General features: G+C 53.5%; 1 protein-coding gene and 1 pseudogene across 5 annotated transcripts in view; one reads left to right on the forward strand and one right to left on the reverse strand.

Annotated features, from left to right (window-relative positions):
• Positions 1 to 19156, forward strand: part of LOC308578205 (protein CIMAP1C-like) — a 797869-nt pseudogene that overhangs the window by 611095 nt on the left and 167618 nt on the right. The gene's annotated exons all lie outside the window — the stretch shown is intronic.
• LOC308578024 (cytoplasmic dynein 2 intermediate chain 2-like) overlaps positions 1 to 19156 on the reverse strand; it is a 54512-nt gene that overhangs the window by 23610 nt on the left and 11746 nt on the right. The window lies entirely within an intron of this gene.

Below are 19156 nucleotides of genomic sequence, written 5' to 3' on the forward strand. Positions count from 1 at the left end.
CTAGTACTACTATTACAACTAGCATTTATTTCTAACCCGCCTACTCTGGTACTTGGGTCTCCCGTTTGTTTACTACTACTACTACTACTACAACAACAACTAGCATTTAATTCTACCCCGCCTACTTGGGTCTCCTGTTTGTTTGTTGTTGTTTTTTTATTATTACTACTACTACGGCTACTCTGGTACTTGGGTCTGCTGTTTGTTTGTTTGTTTGTTGTTGTTGTTGTTACTACTACTACTACGGCTACTACGGCTACTACGGCTACTACGGCTACTCTGGTACTTGGGTCTCCTGTTTGTAACTACTACTACTACTACTAGTAGTAGTATTTATTTCTACCCCGCCTGCTCTGGTACTTGGGTCTCCTGTTTGTAACCACTACTAGTACTACTATTACAACTAGCATTTATTTCTAACCCGCCTACTCTGGTACTTGGGTCTCCCGTTTGTTTACTACTACTACTACTACTACTACTACTACTACTAGCATTTAATTCTACCCCGCCTACTTGGGTCTCCTGTTTGTTTGTTGTTGTTTTTTTATTATTACTACTACTACGGCTACTCTGGTACTTGGGTCTCCTGTTTGTTTGTTTATTGGTGTTGTTACTACTACTACTACTACTACTACTACTACTACTACGGCTACTACGGCTACTCTGGTACTTGGGTCTCCTGTTTGTAACTACTACTACTACTACTAGTATTTATTTCTACCCCGCCTGCTCTGGTACTTGGGTCTCCTGTTTGTAACCACTACTAGTACTACTATTGCAACTAGCATTTATTTCTAACCCGCCTACTCTGGTACTTGGGTCTCCCGTTTGTTTACTACTACTACTACTACTACTACTACTACAACTAGCATTTAATTCTACCCCGCCTACTTGGGTCTCCTGTTTGTTTGTTGTTGTTTTTTTATTATTACTACTACTACGGCTACTCTGGTACTTGGGTCTCCTGTTTGTTTGTTTGTTTATTGTTGTTGTTACTATTGGCAAACGGAGAGGCCAATAGTGCCTTGAGTGCCAAGGAAAACAAACATGGAGCCTGGCACGTTTCCCTGCACAGCTCTGCTGCCTGTCCGACCGATCCAAAGATCCTTCCTGCCTCTCCCTCTTGCCGGTAGCAGAGATAAACACAGCGGTGAAGCAATTGCAGCTTGTGTTAATAAATCCAAACACACAGGCGTTTCTTATCTTCTTAGCCTTTAATCATGAAGTTTAACAGCGTAACTTCAAACCTGGTGAAAGCTCACCCATTGCTCCCTTTCGGTAGCGTTCCCGAAAGCAGACTGAGACCCTCAGAGTCAAACCACTCCCAAGCTCCTCCCAAGCTTCCAAAAACTGACGTCAGAATGCTGAGGCATCATGGGAACAACTTAACCTCTTAAGTTCCAACTCCCATACCCCCTCTGCCACACATTCTGACAAGACCTTTTTTGAGCTCAACACCTTTCCCTTTGCCTTGTGCCCCTTCCCGGCATCTTTCCCAGGCACCTGTTGAACCCCTTCAACATTCCCAGAATCACACTGTGCGACACTTTCCCACGCACCCGTGACCTGAAACCCCTCTGACCCACTTGGGCCAGCAGTTGTGTCTTCTCCGTCAGACTTTTCCCCCTCTGACTTGACAACCCGTCTGTGAGCTTTCTCCATTACGCTTACCGGAGATGAAGCCTCACACCTGGACATTCCTTTCACAACCCTTGGAGATGCCCAAACCTCCCCTGACCCCTGACCCTGGACCTGGTCCCCATCACCGGGTTCTGAACCCTGATCCTGGACCTGGTCCCCATCACCGGGATCAGCCTCTGCCTCCCTCTCCTCCCCTTGAGGAGACTTTGCACCCGTCACCTGGTGACGTATTCCCTTTTCCTTGAAAAATTCCTCCAGAGCAGACCCAGCAAACTGTGACCCTCGGTCGCTCTTGAACCCTTGCACCCTGGTGGAGAAACTTCGTTCCACCTCTTCAACCCAATCCTGGATCAGTTGCGCCACCTCCCCCTGTGATTTGAGAGAGAAACACCAGCCAACCTGGCTGTGGTCACCTGTCAGCGACAGCACATACCTGGCCCCACCCAGACTCTCACACCTCATGGGTCCTGACAGATCTGTGTGAACAAACTCAAAGGGCTCTTTGGCTACCCTCCCAAACCCGGGAAAACCAAGTACCTTTGCACCTTTGCATGCCCTGCACCCTTGGGATCTCCTCCCACATTTCCGGAGTTCGCACCCTTTTGTGCACCTGTGCAACTTTCGCACATGACTGGGAACCTTAGCACACTGCACCTGTGCTTTTCCAGCATTCCCACCACCCTCCAGAGGTGACTCCAGAACAAAGAGATTGTTCTCCCTCTGCACGTTGACCAGTTGTCTCCCTCCTCTGAAAATGGAACAGGTGTCATTTTCAAAACAAACATTGTACCCCTGCTTCGCCAAAGCAGGTTTGCTTATCAGGTGACGACTGACAGTAGTATCCAAAACCCAGCGCATCACCATGTCCTGGCTGGAGTTGTTCTTCACAGTTGCCATAGAAGCAGTGATAAGAAAACAACTCTCCCCAGTGTCTGAGCCACATCCTTCCCTTGCGTTCCCACGCTGGCCTCCTCTTCCCGACTGGTTACCATGGAAACCCGCCTGTTTCCCATGAGAAGTGTCCTTGGCAACATCCTGCCTCGGCTCTCTGCTCCGGTGGGGGCAACTGCCACGCAGATGTTGAACTCCAGTGGAAAAACACTGCCCGGGGCTCCTCCCAGCTGGCCTCCTTCTCCTTCTTCTTCCGGAAAAGCACTCCTTGCCAGCTTTGCCCCCTCTGAACCGCCATCTCATTCCAGCAAGCTTCTTAAACTTGCCTTTGGAATTTTCCGCCCCCCCCGACTTGCTCACTAGCACTCCTTGAGGCTAAATCATCAGGAACAGGGGCTACAGCCATCTCTAGGCTTTTGTATTCCTTCCCCAGGGCTCTGGCCTCCTGCTGAAGCTTCACAGCAAACGCAGCAGTACATCCCCAGACAGCCCTTGCTGACTTCACGTCCTTGCCCAACTTCTTAGAGTGAGCTTTCCAGACGGAATGTCCTCCAAGACCTGGCTGCCTGCCATTGTCTTCCGTTCTCCCAAGGGTCCCCAAGCTTACTCACAGCTTATCCAGCACCCCGTCCGGAGAGACGATTTCCTGCTGCTCTTAGCTCTCAGCAACACAGGCAAACCTCTGCGTCTTTCAGCTTGCTTGCCTCAAAACTCCGGCCACGTTTGGATTGTTCACTTTTCACATGGCAGCTTAAGCTCAAAGCCATGTTCCTGGGACTGAGCCATCTCCTCCTCCCCCGGGGTAAGCTTACTCACGACAGCATCAGCTTCCTCCGGCCTCCGGCAGATCGGCTCTCCCCAGCGAGCTCCTTCCAGCCTCAAAGACAGCTCCGGCTGGCCCCAGCAACTTTCCTGCTGGCATCCCCCACATGTGGGACGTTCCTGCAATGCTTCAAAGCTTTGGCAACCACCCATAACCTATTGGCAAACGGAGAGGCCAATAGTGCCTTGAGTGCCAAGGAAAACAAACATGGAGCCTGGCACGTTTCCCTGCACAGCTCTGCTGCCTGTCCGACCGATCCAAAGATCCTTCCTGCCTCTCCCTCTTGCCGGTAGCAGAGATAAACACAGCGGTGAAGCAATTGCAGCTTGTGTTAATAAATCCAAACACACAGGCGTTTCTTATCTTCTTAGCCTTTAATCATGAAGTTTAACAGCGTAACTTCAAACCTGGTGAAAGCTCACCCATTGCTCCCTTTCGGTAGCGTTCCCGAAAGCAGACTGAGACCCTCAGAGTCAAACCACTCCCAAGCTCCTCCCAAGCTTCCAAAAACTGACGTCAGAATGCTGAGGCATCATGGGAACAACTTAACCTCTTAAGTTCCAACTCCCATACCCCCTCTGCCACACATTCTGACAAGACCTTTTTTGAGCTCAACACCTTTCCCTTTGCCTTGTGCCCCTTCCCGGCATCTTTCCCAGGCACCTGTTGAACCCCTTCAACATTCCCAGAATCACACTGTGCGACACTTTCCCACGCACCCGTGACCTGAAACCCCTCTGACCCACTTGGGCCAGCAGTTGTGTCTTCTCCGTCAGACTTTTCCCCCTCTGACTTGACAACCCGTCTGTGAGCTTTCTCCATTACGCTTACCGGAGATGAAGCCTCACACCTGGACATTCCTTTCACAACCCTTGGAGATGCCCAAACCTCCCCTGACCCCTGACCCTGGACCTGGTCCCCATCACCGGGTTCTGAACCCTGATCCTGGACCTGGTCCCCATCACCGGGATCAGCCTCTGCCTCCCTCTCCTCCCCTTGAGGAGACTTTGCACCCGTCACCTGGTGACGTATTCCCTTTTCCTTGAAAAATTCCTCCAGAGCAGACCCAGCAAACTGTGACCCTCGGTCGCTCTTGAACCCTTGCACCCTGGTGGAGAAACTTCGTTCCACCTCTTCAACCCAATCCTGGATCAGTTGCGCCACCTCCCCCTGTGATTTGAGAGAGAAACACCAGCCAACCTGGCTGTGGTCACCTGTCAGCGACAGCACATACCTGGCCCCACCCAGACTCTCACACCTCATGGGTCCTGACAGATCTGTGTGAACAAACTCAAAGGGCTCTTTGGCTACCCTCCCAAACCCGGGAAAACCAAGTACCTTTGCACCTTTGCATGCCCTGCACCCTTGGGATCTCCTCCCACATTTCCGGAGTTCGCACCCTTTTGTGCACCTGTGCAACTTTCGCACATGACTGGGAACCTTAGCACACTGCACCTGTGCTTTTCCAGCATTCCCACCACCCTCCAGAGGTGACTCCAGAACAAAGAGATTGTTCTCCCTCTGCACGTTGACCAGTTGTCTCCCTCCTCTGAAAATGGAACAGGTGTCATTTTCAAAACAAACATTGTACCCCTGCTTCGCCAAAGCAGGTTTGCTTATCAGGTGACGACTGACAGTAGTATCCAAAACCCAGCGCATCACCATGTCCTGGCTGGAGTTGTTCTTCACAGTTGCCATAGAAGCAGTGATAAGAAAACAACTCTCCCCAGTGTCTGAGCCACATCCTTCCCTTGCGTTCCCACGCTGGCCTCCTCTTCCCGACTGGTTACCATGGAAACCCGCCTGTTTCCCATGAGAAGTGTCCTTGGCAACATCCTGCCTCGGCTCTCTGCTCCGGTGGGGGCAACTGCCACGCAGATGTTGAACTCCAGTGGAAAAACACTGCCCGGGGCTCCTCCCAGCTGGCCTCCTTCTCCTTCTTCTTCCGGAAAAGCACTCCTTGCCAGCTTTGCCCCCTCTGAACCGCCATCTCATTCCAGCAAGCTTCTTAAACTTGCCTTTGGAATTTTCCGCCCCCCCCGACTTGCTCACTAGCACTCCTTGAGGCTAAATCATCAGGAACAGGGGCTACAGCCATCTCTAGGCTTTTGTATTCCTTCCCCAGGGCTCTGGCCTCCTGCTGAAGCTTCACAGCAAACGCAGCAGTACATCCCCAGACAGCCCTTGCTGACTTCACGTCCTTGCCCAACTTCTTAGAGTGAGCTTTCCAGACGGAATGTCCTCCAAGACCTGGCTGCCTGCCATTGTCTTCCGTTCTCCCAAGGGTCCCCAAGCTTACTCACAGCTTATCCAGCACCCCGTCCGGAGAGACGATTTCCTGCTGCTCTTAGCTCTCAGCAACACAGGCAAACCTCTGCGTCTTTCAGCTTGCTTGCCTCAAAACTCCGGCCACGTTTGGATTGTTCACTTTTCACATGGCAGCTTAAGCTCAAAGCCATGTTCCTGGGACTGAGCCATCTCCTCCTCCCCCGGGGTAAGCTTACTCACGACAGCATCAGCTTCCTCCGGCCTCCGGCAGATCGGCTCTCCCCAGCGAGCTCCTTCCAGCCTCAAAGACAGCTCCGGCTGGCCCCAGCAACTTTCCTGCTGGCATCCCCCACATGTGGGACGTTCCTGCAATGCTTCAAAGCTTTGGCAACCACCCATAACCTATTGGCAAACGGAGAGGCCAATAGTGCCTTGAGTGCCAAGGAAAACAAACATGGAGCCTGGCACGTTTCCCTGCACAGCTCTGCTGCCTGTCCGACCGATCCAAAGATCCTTCCTGCCTCTCCCTCTTGCCGGTAGCAGAGATAAACACAGCGGTGAAGCAATTGCAGCTTGTGTTAATAAATCCAAACACACAGGCGTTTCTTATCTTCTTAGCCTTTAATCATGAAGTTTAACAGCGTAACTTCAAACCTGGTGAAAGCTCACCCATTGCTCCCTTTCGGTAGCGTTCCCGAAAGCAGACTGAGACCCTCAGAGTCAAACCACTCCCAAGCTCCTCCCAAGCTTCCAAAAACTGACGTCAGAATGCTGAGGCATCATGGGAACAACTTAACCTCTTAAGTTCCAACTCCCATACCCCCTCTGCCACACATTCTGACAAGACCTTTTTTGAGCTCAACACCTTTCCCTTTGCCTTGTGCCCCTTCCCGGCATCTTTCCCAGGCACCTGTTGAACCCCTTCAACATTCCCAGAATCACACTGTGCGACACTTTCCCACGCACCCGTGACCTGAAACCCCTCTGACCCACTTGGGCCAGCAGTTGTGTCTTCTCCGTCAGACTTTTCCCCCTCTGACTTGACAACCCGTCTGTGAGCTTTCTCCATTACGCTTACCGGAGATGAAGCCTCACACCTGGACATTCCTTTCACAACCCTTGGAGATGCCCAAACCTCCCCTGACCCCTGACCCTGGACCTGGTCCCCATCACCGGGTTCTGAACCCTGATCCTGGACCTGGTCCCCATCACCGGGATCAGCCTCTGCCTCCCTCTCCTCCCCTTGAGGAGACTTTGCACCCGTCACCTGGTGACGTATTCCCTTTTCCTTGAAAAATTCCTCCAGAGCAGACCCAGCAAACTGTGACCCTCGGTCGCTCTTGAACCCTTGCACCCTGGTGGAGAAACTTCGTTCCACCTCTTCAACCCAATCCTGGATCAGTTGCGCCACCTCCCCCTGTGATTTGAGAGAGAAACACCAGCCAACCTGGCTGTGGTCACCTGTCAGCGACAGCACATACCTGGCCCCACCCAGACTCTCACACCTCATGGGTCCTGACAGATCTGTGTGAACAAACTCAAAGGGCTCTTTGGCTACCCTCCCAAACCCGGGAAAACCAAGTACCTTTGCACCTTTGCATGCCCTGCACCCTTGGGATCTCCTCCCACATTTCCGGAGTTCGCACCCTTTTGTGCACCTGTGCAACTTTCGCACATGACTGGGAACCTTAGCACACTGCACCTGTGCTTTTCCAGCATTCCCACCACCCTCCAGAGGTGACTCCAGAACAAAGAGATTGTTCTCCCTCTGCACGTTGACCAGTTGTCTCCCTCCTCTGAAAATGGAACAGGTGTCATTTTCAAAACAAACATTGTACCCCTGCTTCGCCAAAGCAGGTTTGCTTATCAGGTGACGACTGACAGTAGTATCCAAAACCCAGCGCATCACCATGTCCTGGCTGGAGTTGTTCTTCACAGTTGCCATAGAAGCAGTGATAAGAAAACAACTCTCCCCAGTGTCTGAGCCACATCCTTCCCTTGCGTTCCCACGCTGGCCTCCTCTTCCCGACTGGTTACCATGGAAACCCGCCTGTTTCCCATGAGAAGTGTCCTTGGCAACATCCTGCCTCGGCTCTCTGCTCCGGTGGGGGCAACTGCCACGCAGATGTTGAACTCCAGTGGAAAAACACTGCCCGGGGCTCCTCCCAGCTGGCCTCCTTCTCCTTCTTCTTCCGGAAAAGCACTCCTTGCCAGCTTTGCCCCCTCTGAACCGCCATCTCATTCCAGCAAGCTTCTTAAACTTGCCTTTGGAATTTTCCGCCCCCCCCGACTTGCTCACTAGCACTCCTTGAGGCTAAATCATCAGGAACAGGGGCTACAGCCATCTCTAGGCTTTTGTATTCCTTCCCCAGGGCTCTGGCCTCCTGCTGAAGCTTCACAGCAAACGCAGCAGTACATCCCCAGACAGCCCTTGCTGACTTCACGTCCTTGCCCAACTTCTTAGAGTGAGCTTTCCAGACGGAATGTCCTCCAAGACCTGGCTGCCTGCCATTGTCTTCCGTTCTCCCAAGGGTCCCCAAGCTTACTCACAGCTTATCCAGCACCCCGTCCGGAGAGACGATTTCCTGCTGCTCTTAGCTCTCAGCAACACAGGCAAACCTCTGCGTCTTTCAGCTTGCTTGCCTCAAAACTCCGGCCACGTTTGGATTGTTCACTTTTCACATGGCAGCTTAAGCTCAAAGCCATGTTCCTGGGACTGAGCCATCTCCTCCTCCCCCGGGGTAAGCTTACTCACGACAGCATCAGCTTCCTCCGGCCTCCGGCAGATCGGCTCTCCCCAGCGAGCTCCTTCCAGCCTCAAAGACAGCTCCGGCTGGCCCCAGCAACTTTCCTGCTGGCATCCCCCACATGTGGGACGTTCCTGCAATGCTTCAAAGCTTTGGCAACCACCCATAACCTATTGGCAAACGGAGAGGCCAATAGTGCCTTGAGTGCCAAGGAAAACAAACATGGAGCCTGGCACGTTTCCCTGCACAGCTCTGCTGCCTGTCCGACCGATCCAAAGATCCTTCCTGCCTCTCCCTCTTGCCGGTAGCAGAGATAAACACAGCGGTGAAGCAATTGCAGCTTGTGTTAATAAATCCAAACACACAGGCGTTTCTTATCTTCTTAGCCTTTAATCATGAAGTTTAACAGCGTAACTTCAAACCTGGTGAAAGCTCACCCATTGCTCCCTTTCGGTAGCGTTCCCGAAAGCAGACTGAGACCCTCAGAGTCAAACCACTCCCAAGCTCCTCCCAAGCTTCCAAAAACTGACGTCAGAATGCTGAGGCATCATGGGAACAACTTAACCTCTTAAGTTCCAACTCCCATACCCCCTCTGCCACACATTCTGACAAGACCTTTTTTGAGCTCAACACCTTTCCCTTTGCCTTGTGCCCCTTCCCGGCATCTTTCCCAGGCACCTGTTGAACCCCTTCAACATTCCCAGAATCACACTGTGCGACACTTTCCCACGCACCCGTGACCTGAAACCCCTCTGACCCACTTGGGCCAGCAGTTGTGTCTTCTCCGTCAGACTTTTCCCCCTCTGACTTGACAACCCGTCTGTGAGCTTTCTCCATTACGCTTACCGGAGATGAAGCCTCACACCTGGACATTCCTTTCACAACCCTTGGAGATGCCCAAACCTCCCCTGACCCCTGACCCTGGACCTGGTCCCCATCACCGGGTTCTGAACCCTGATCCTGGACCTGGTCCCCATCACCGGGATCAGCCTCTGCCTCCCTCTCCTCCCCTTGAGGAGACTTTGCACCCGTCACCTGGTGACGTATTCCCTTTTCCTTGAAAAATTCCTCCAGAGCAGACCCAGCAAACTGTGACCCTCGGTCGCTCTTGAACCCTTGCACCCTGGTGGAGAAACTTCGTTCCACCTCTTCAACCCAATCCTGGATCAGTTGCGCCACCTCCCCCTGTGATTTGAGAGAGAAACACCAGCCAACCTGGCTGTGGTCACCTGTCAGCGACAGCACATACCTGGCCCCACCCAGACTCTCACACCTCATGGGTCCTGACAGATCTGTGTGAACAAACTCAAAGGGCTCTTTGGCTACCCTCCCAAACCCGGGAAAACCAAGTACCTTTGCACCTTTGCATGCCCTGCACCCTTGGGATCTCCTCCCACATTTCCGGAGTTCGCACCCTTTTGTGCACCTGTGCAACTTTCGCACATGACTGGGAACCTTAGCACACTGCACCTGTGCTTTTCCAGCATTCCCACCACCCTCCAGAGGTGACTCCAGAACAAAGAGATTGTTCTCCCTCTGCACGTTGACCAGTTGTCTCCCTCCTCTGAAAATGGAACAGGTGTCATTTTCAAAACAAACATTGTACCCCTGCTTCGCCAAAGCAGGTTTGCTTATCAGGTGACGACTGACAGTAGTATCCAAAACCCAGCGCATCACCATGTCCTGGCTGGAGTTGTTCTTCACAGTTGCCATAGAAGCAGTGATAAGAAAACAACTCTCCCCAGTGTCTGAGCCACATCCTTCCCTTGCGTTCCCACGCTGGCCTCCTCTTCCCGACTGGTTACCATGGAAACCCGCCTGTTTCCCATGAGAAGTGTCCTTGGCAACATCCTGCCTCGGCTCTCTGCTCCGGTGGGGGCAACTGCCACGCAGATGTTGAACTCCAGTGGAAAAACACTGCCCGGGGCTCCTCCCAGCTGGCCTCCTTCTCCTTCTTCTTCCGGAAAAGCACTCCTTGCCAGCTTTGCCCCCTCTGAACCGCCATCTCATTCCAGCAAGCTTCTTAAACTTGCCTTTGGAATTTTCCGCCCCCCCCGACTTGCTCACTAGCACTCCTTGAGGCTAAATCATCAGGAACAGGGGCTACAGCCATCTCTAGGCTTTTGTATTCCTTCCCCAGGGCTCTGGCCTCCTGCTGAAGCTTCACAGCAAACGCAGCAGTACATCCCCAGACAGCCCTTGCTGACTTCACGTCCTTGCCCAACTTCTTAGAGTGAGCTTTCCAGACGGAATGTCCTCCAAGACCTGGCTGCCTGCCATTGTCTTCCGTTCTCCCAAGGGTCCCCAAGCTTACTCACAGCTTATCCAGCACCCCGTCCGGAGAGACGATTTCCTGCTGCTCTTAGCTCTCAGCAACACAGGCAAACCTCTGCGTCTTTCAGCTTGCTTGCCTCAAAACTCCGGCCACGTTTGGATTGTTCACTTTTCACATGGCAGCTTAAGCTCAAAGCCATGTTCCTGGGACTGAGCCATCTCCTCCTCCCCCGGGGTAAGCTTACTCACGACAGCATCAGCTTCCTCCGGCCTCCGGCAGATCGGCTCTCCCCAGCGAGCTCCTTCCAGCCTCAAAGACAGCTCCGGCTGGCCCCAGCAACTTTCCTGCTGGCATCCCCCACATGTGGGACGTTCCTGCAATGCTTCAAAGCTTTGGCAACCACCCATAACCTATTGGCAAACGGAGAGGCCAATAGTGCCTTGAGTGCCAAGGAAAACAAACATGGAGCCTGGCACGTTTCCCTGCACAGCTCTGCTGCCTGTCCGACCGATCCAAAGATCCTTCCTGCCTCTCCCTCTTGCCGGTAGCAGAGATAAACACAGCGGTGAAGCAATTGCAGCTTGTGTTAATAAATCCAAACACACAGGCGTTTCTTATCTTCTTAGCCTTTAATCATGAAGTTTAACAGCGTAACTTCAAACCTGGTGAAAGCTCACCCATTGCTCCCTTTCGGTAGCGTTCCCGAAAGCAGACTGAGACCCTCAGAGTCAAACCACTCCCAAGCTCCTCCCAAGCTTCCAAAAACTGACGTCAGAATGCTGAGGCATCATGGGAACAACTTAACCTCTTAAGTTCCAACTCCCATAGTTACTACTACTACTACTACTACTACTACTACTACGGCTACTCTGGTACTTGGGTCTCCTGTTTGTAACTACTACTACTACTAGTAGTAGTATTTATTTCTACCCCGCCTGCTCTGGTACTTGGGTCTCCTGTTTGTTTGTTTGTTTTGTCACCGGAAACCCCCCCCCACTCACTGACACGTGTTACACAAGCACCACACTCACACATACACACATCTTCCCCTTTCTGACCCTGTAGACGTCCCTTTAGAGGGGCATCCCTTAAAGCCTTCCGTAAATAAGGAAGCGCTAGCTTGACAGCTTCCCTCTTTAGCGCTCCGCATAGCCCTATTCCTATTATGAGTAGACCGGCCGACCGAGTTCCGCTGTCAATCGGCGCCCGCCTCAGCCAATCAGCATTACCGAACAGCGCCCCTTGCGGCGGCCACGCAGGTACTGCAGGTTACTGCCGCTCTCCTCCCTATCCTTGACAGCTCTCAATACAAAGTTTCCGAGTTCAATTGACCGTGACTGATCTAATCAAAATGTAGCAAGCCGCTTCCTGAAGGCGAAAGTGCTTTGAACTTCAAAGACAATATCCTTTGTAAATTTACTAAAAATCAGCCGTACTTCGGATTTTCACCGGACCACTTTTATTCTGCTGGATATTACAAAGACTATCAAAAGGGGGTGGTCTGATATCAAGCGGCCATAATCCCTTGACCGAGCAGTCACGTACTCTGCATTCCTTCCTACTAGACGTGACCACCTTGATAGCCATCGGTGATGGGCTCAGATGGAAGACTATCAAGGACACAATGAACTGCATATCTTGGTGTATTCCGCGCGGACACTCACAAAGGACTGTGACCGGACCCCCCTCAGGGGGCAGGAAACTTCATCCTTTCCTTTTGTTTTCGTACATGACTCATGCGGGGAGGGGGAAGGAGGCTCCGGCCAGGTGTCAGGACACTCGGGTTACCTGTGCAGCCCCTCCCCGACTCCTCCTATTTTTAATATAATCATGATGTAAATATGATGTAATTCTGAGGGTGTAGCTTAAGGGATTAGCAACTAATAAAAGTTAGGGTCTCTCTTTGTTCGGGGCTTCCATCTTGCTTCACCTCGTGGGCGGTGGGAGTCCTGTCGTGACAGTCTTTTCTTAAATAAAGACCGAGCCTACTGGCTGCTGTTTTGCTCTGACTTGCTCTGGTCGGTGTCTTCATTTGCCCAAGAGGACCCTTGATTTTCCATTAACAGTTGGCGACCGCGACTCAGGGACACTTGGTTCTCCTGTAAAGGTGAGAGGGGAGATAGAGGGGATCGGGCGCCACCGGGCTACCTTAGCCCGGGGATCCTTTTCTTCCTCTCCCTGCCTCCTCTTTGCGGGCGGTAATCAACCGTCACCAGAAGCCCAACCAGAGAGAGCAAAGGCGAGGTAAAGCCGGCTAAGGAAGGATCCCGGGATCTGCGAGGGACATCAACGGACGTGAGTATGGTTCCGAAGAAAATACATTGGGAGGAGGGTGGAAAATAACGTCTCCACAACAGCCAGATCTTTCTCCTTTATTTCCAACGTTACACCTACAAATCTTGAATCTCCTTTCCCTTTTCTCCCCCGTTTTCCCTTTCGGAAGTATGGCCAGGAAAACGTGGTGCTTATTGTTTCTCTGACGTCCTTTTTCGGAGTCGGCCAAAGGCGTCCCCTACAAGTCTCTCTCCTTTTCTCCCCCGCTTTCCCTTTCGGAAGTGTGGCCAGGGAAGCGCGGTGCCTGTTATTTCTCTGACGTCCCTTTCGGAGTCGTCCAGGGGTGTCCTTACAAATCTCTCTCTACCTTATCTGCCTGTGCAAATGAAGCCGCCCCTCCTGCCCGGCGACCTTTGTTAGGGATGACCCGGGTATGTGAGAACGCAAGGTCATTTGCTTCCTTTCAAACCTTTGTTTTTCTCGGAGCCCGATCTGGCACTGCACTGTGCAGGCGTTCAGTAGGGAAGCCGAATTTAGTCTAAAGGCTAGGCAGGGGGCTGTTGTGGAGGGTAGAGGGGAGGTTCACAATTGGGGCCCCACACTAGGATTAGCTTTGAAACAGTACTGTGGTTTAGGTTTCCGGGCAGAGACCCGTGGTTTAGGTTTCCGGGCAGCGACCCGTGGTTTAGGTTTCCGGGTAGAGACCCGTGGTTTAGGTTTCCGGGCAGCGACCCGTGGTTTAGGTTTCCGGGCAGCGACCCGTGGTTTAGATTTCCGTTCAGGCTCGAGGTTTTAAGCAAATAGTTTGTGGTTCAGAAATAAGCAGAGATTCCACTAAGACAAGGACATTCCAAAATACTGAAAGGATCTTTTTCTACCCTCTTCTTCCCAAACCCTCTTCCCTCTTCCCTTGTGTGTGTACGTTCATCCCTTTCTGCCTTTAGCATTCTTCGCTAGCGAAACAACAACCTGATAGAAAAGAAAGGATGGGAGCCCAGACTTCCAAACACTCAGACTGGACTCCTCCCGGCGACAAGGCTTCCGCGGAGCCTTTCCGCCACAGGGAGGACTCTGATACCCCTCTTCAATTCGTCCTCTTAAACTGGAAGGAACTGAAAGGGAGAAAGGGGCTCTCAAAGTCCAAGCTGAGGGACCTTTGTAACATCTCGTGGGTTGCCTTTACCCACCACCTAGAGCCAGCTTCTAGATGGCCATCCCACGGCTCCTTTAATCTTCAAAAAATGCAAGCACTTAAAACTTACCTGGCTGACGAGAGGCCCCGGCAACTATACTACCTGAACGCCTTTGCCGAAGCCCGCGAATTATTTCAACGGCAGCAAGCCCAAATCGTCCGCCAAATGGCTGTTTTAAAAACAACTGGACCCCCCCCCATACGATGAGATTAGAGCTCAGGAGGAACAATTGGATCGAACCCTCGTCCCCTTCTACTACCCCAAACCCGAAGCACCCCGACAGCCAGGGCCTGGTGCGGGAGGCAGAGCAGGAGCCGGAGGGGGAGGCGCAGGACCGAGGGAGAACGAAACAAATCCACCAGGCGCAGGACCAAGGGAGAATGTAACGAACCCACCAGCCACAGCCACTGCCCCTCCCCAAAGCACACCTAACACACTGCCGTCCGATCCTTCCTCAAGCGCATCTGTCAGGGGTTCAGGAGCAGAGACGCAGAGAAGGGAGGAGACAGAGAGCGAGGGGGAGGAATACGAAGGAAAGATGAGTGGGGATGACGACCCGAGATCACCGAGCCTGTCCAGTGAGTCCGAGGATTCCCAGAAGGGAGCGCCAGCGGTCAGAGCAAGGGGGGAAAGCAGGGGGACACCCCAGGAAGAAGGGTCCAGAGAGGGATCAGAGAGCAGCAGTTGGAGATCGGGACCCACGTGCCCAGCCGGGAGCAGCGGGGAGAAAGGGGACCAGATATCGGGTTCCGGAGGCTTTCAGAAGGAGGGAGGGCATGAGTCAGGAGTAGTCACGCCCACCTCGGGGAGCGACGAAACGATCAAGAGGAAGGTAGGGAGTTGGGCGCGCGCGCCAAGTTCAAATGTAGCGGAAGCTGGCGCAGTAAGCAGCCCAGAGAGTGAGCCAGGTCCCAAAGCCCGCCGCAAGGAGGCGGAAGGGTCAGGGGGGGTCTGCGTCAGAAGAGAGTAGGAAAGAAGAGACCCCGGGGGGCAGAAGGACCCAGAGACGGAAGGAAAGGCGCAGGAGGTGGAGCAAGGCTAGGGTATTAAACTGGTGTGCTAGAGGCGGAGACTCAGACGGGTCTTCGCCGGTCTGACCTAGAAGAAGTAGGGCTGCACATTGCAGTTTGGAAATGGAACCTGTAATCTAATAAAGACTCTTTTAACGTGAACGCTGGCTAACGTGGTCCTATGTGAGCTGGGACTGGGTGGCAGCCCTGACAGTAAGACCCGTCTCCTAATAGCTTCGGACACCTGATACCTCGCAGCGGAGGCAGAAGCAGCGAGAGGAGGAAATTGGTGTTTGGGAGCAAGCTCACAACGGTTGGCAGAGATGACGGAAGCAGAGAAAATTTCAGCGCTGCAACAGGCAGTGACACAATTGAACGCGGAGGTACAGGCATCCAAGAAAAGGGAGGAGGATGCGGCAGCCGCCTACAGAGATCTCCACGCCAGGTTTGAAGCATTGGTTAAGCATGGGCAGCCAGGACCCAGACCGGAGGGGGTTGGGTTGGCACGGAGAGCAGGAGGGCTTGTGGCTCACTTCGATGGGAATTTACAACAGTACCCCAATTTTCGAGCAGACGTAATGTGCGCACTGCAACTGCTGGCGAAAGACTTTAGGGATGAGGAAGAGAAAGTGGGGTTTATACTATCCCATTTGCATGGGGATACTAAAGCGTGGCTACGCAATTTGTGGAGGGATAAAGATCCGGCGCTTCAGAGTGCAGATGCCTTTATCAAAGCGATGGATGCGTGCTTTTTATCTACCATTGACGTGGATCTTGCCCGACGGGAGATTCATGGACTGAGACAAGGGAAGGCGAGCGTAAGGCAGTATCACGCCCGCTTTTTTGCGCTGGTCAGTGCCTTGGAATGGGACCGGGATTCGCCCCCAGTCAGAGACCTGTTCTGGGAGGGTCTGAGCAGTGCTGTTAAAGACGAAATTGCGAGGGGGGAGAGGCCCCGGAGCACGCAGGAGGTGGTCCAAAGGGCGCTGACTGTGGGGGTGAGGCTGGAAGAACGTCCGTGGTGCAGAGACGAAGGACGTGGAGGGCGCGAAGCAGCGAGAAGTTTCTCTTTCGTTCCCAGGGAAGCTGCGCGTGCGCAATCCACACCTCCGCCAGGAGGGGGAGTGGAACCTATGGAGGTGGGAGGCGCCAGGGATCAGTCAGCTACCAGAGTCCCTGCACCGGCAGCAGTCAAGACTAAACCTCCTAGAGGGACCCGGAAGTGTTATATATGCGACAGCTCTCAACACTTGGCGAAAGAGTGTCCCCAGAGGAGCTCCAGGCACACTGCAGGCTCCGCAACGGTGAAAGCGGCCACGCAGCACAGCGAACCCCAGCAGGGAAACGACGATGTCTGGCTGGAGACAGAGGCACTGGGGCCCAGCCAGACGCATCAGTGAAGCAGTCCCCAGCGATCTTGCAACCCACGGACCCCCTCCCACCCAAACCAGTAGTGCAGCTCACCGCATCTCTCCAGCTACCCGATGGCGTCACTATCGAAGTGCCGCTTTCTGTGGATTCGGGAAGCAACGCAGACTTTATAGCGCAGGATTTTGTGGAGCAGCACGCTATACAGCTACTGCCTGCCACTCTGCCCCTGCAAGTCGTCACAGTGGATGGCAGAGAGTTGCTGGGGGGGCAGGTGGTGAAGCAGACGCCGCCAATGGTGATGCGACTTGGTAACCACAGGGAAGTCATCAGTTTTAATGTCACCCGACTGTCGGACACACCCATTGTGTTGGGCATGAGTTGGCTGGACAGGCACAGTCCGACACTGGCTTGGTACCAGCGACAGCTGATCTTCGGCTCCTCTTACTGCGCAGAACACTGCATCCTGCCCAGACAGGAGGGAGAGGAGGAGGAATCACAGCTGCAGTTGGGAACGTTGCAAGCAGTCCCCCACAAATACGCAGACTTTCTGGAGGTCTTCTGCGAGAAGGAGGCAGACAAGCTACCACCGCACAGGCAATATGACTGCAAGATTGACCTCCTACCAGGGGCGACGCTACCGAAAGGGAAGCTGTATTCCATGTCTGAGGACGAACTACAGGAACTCAAACAGTTCATAGATCACAATTTGGAGCGCGGTTTCATCCGGGAGTCCAAGGCAGTAGGGGGCAGTCCTGTTTTCTTCGTGAAGAAGAAGGACACGCCCCAAAAAAGACTTGTGGTGGATTTTCGCCTCTTGAACAAGATGACCAAGCCCTCTGATTTCCCCATGCCCAGGATTGACGACCTACTGGCGACGGTGCGCAAGGGACGCGTGTTCACCAAGTTGGACCTGCGAGGGGCGTACAATCTCATCCGCATGAGGGAGGGCGATGAGTGGAAGACAGCCATGTTCACGCCTCTGGGCACCTACGAATACAGAGTGATGCCGTTTGGATTGCAAAACGGTTCTCACTGTTTTCAAGCTTTCATGCATCATGTGTTGGCGGGACTCCTCTACAAGAAGTGCGTCTGTTTTCTGGATGACATCCTGATATTCTCCGAATCGCAGCAAGCACATGACCAGGACGTTCGGGAGGTGCTGCAGAGGCTGCAGCAGCATAGACTGTACGCCAAACTGGAGAAGTGCCAGTTCGACACGAATGAGGTGGATTTCTTGGGCTACAAGTTGTCGGACAAGGGGCTAGCCATGGACAGCGCCAAGGTTCGTGCGGTGTTGGATTGGAAGAGCCCGCGCAACCGGAAGGAGGTCCAGCGGTTTGTCGGCTTCGCCAACTTCTATCGCAAGTTTATCAAGGGGTTCGCGATGCAGACGGCGGCTATTACGGACACGCTGAGCTCCAAGAAAAAGAAATTCATCTGGACGGAGCAGGCGGAGCAGTCCTTTCAGGCACTCAAGCGTCTCTTCGCGTCGGAGGAGCAACTGCTGCATATCGACCCCAGCAGACCGATGCGGGTAGAGACAGACGCGTCCGATAGAGCAGTGGGAGCTGTCCTGCTGCAGAGGGACCCACAGGGGGTCTGGAGGCCGGGAGCGTTCTACTCCAGAAAGCTCAGCAAGTCGGAGCAGAACTACACCATCTGGGACAGGGAGTTGCTTGCCATTCATGCAGCTTTCAAGGCGTGGAGGCACTTCCTGATCGGCGCCAAGCACACGGTGCAGGTCTGCACGGACCACAAGAATCTGGAGCACTGGCGCACGGCGAAGTTCCTGAACCAGAGGCAGATACGTTGGGCGGAGTTCTTTGCTGACTTCGATTTCCAAATAGAGTACGTCCCAGGCGACACCAACATCATGGCGGATGCACTGTCCCAAAAACCGCAATACCTCGAAGAGGCTACGCCAGCGGCAGCCATGCACATCTTCGCGCCAACAGCGTGGGCGTGCGCTTCAGCCACAGTAGACCTGGAAGTGGTGCGGCGGGCGTTGCAGGACGACTCATTCGCGCAGGCGAAGATGGCCGAGGTGCACAAGGGCACGGCGAAGAGCGACGAGTTCCAGATACGAGACGGCTTGCTCTTACGTAAAGGGGCCATCTACGTGCCGGGAGACGAACTTCGCGCCAAGGTACTGCAGCAGTTGCACGACGCGCCCACGGCCGGGCACTTTGGCACAGAAAAAACGGTGGAATTAGTCGCAAGGGACTTTTGGTGGCCCAGACTGAGAGGGGAAGTCGCGGACTACGTCGCGAGGTGCGACACCTGCCAGAGGGCCAAACCAGTGCACAAACCACCGGCGGGACTGCTGGAACCGCTGCAAACGCCGTTTGAACCGTGGGAGAGGGTGGCCCTGGACTTTGTCACGGATCTACCCAGCTCGAGGGGCAAGACAGCTGTACTAGTGGTGGTGGACTTGTTCTCCAAGATGGCACATTTCATACCGTGTGCGAAGGTGGCCACGGCAGAACAAACAGCCAAACTGTTCATAGATCACGTGTTCAAAGTGCACGGGCTGCCGCGGTCTATACTGTCCGACCGCGGCCGCCAGTTCATCTCGAATTTCTGGCAGAAGCTGATGGGATTCCTGAACGTCAAGATCAACCTGACATCAGCGAGACACCCACAGACCAACGGGCAAGCGGAGA

The sequence above is a fragment of the Podarcis bocagei genome (assembly GCF_964188305.1).
Source record: "Podarcis bocagei genome assembly, chromosome: W".
NCBI lineage: Eukaryota > Metazoa > Chordata > Lepidosauria > Squamata > Lacertidae > Podarcis > Podarcis bocagei.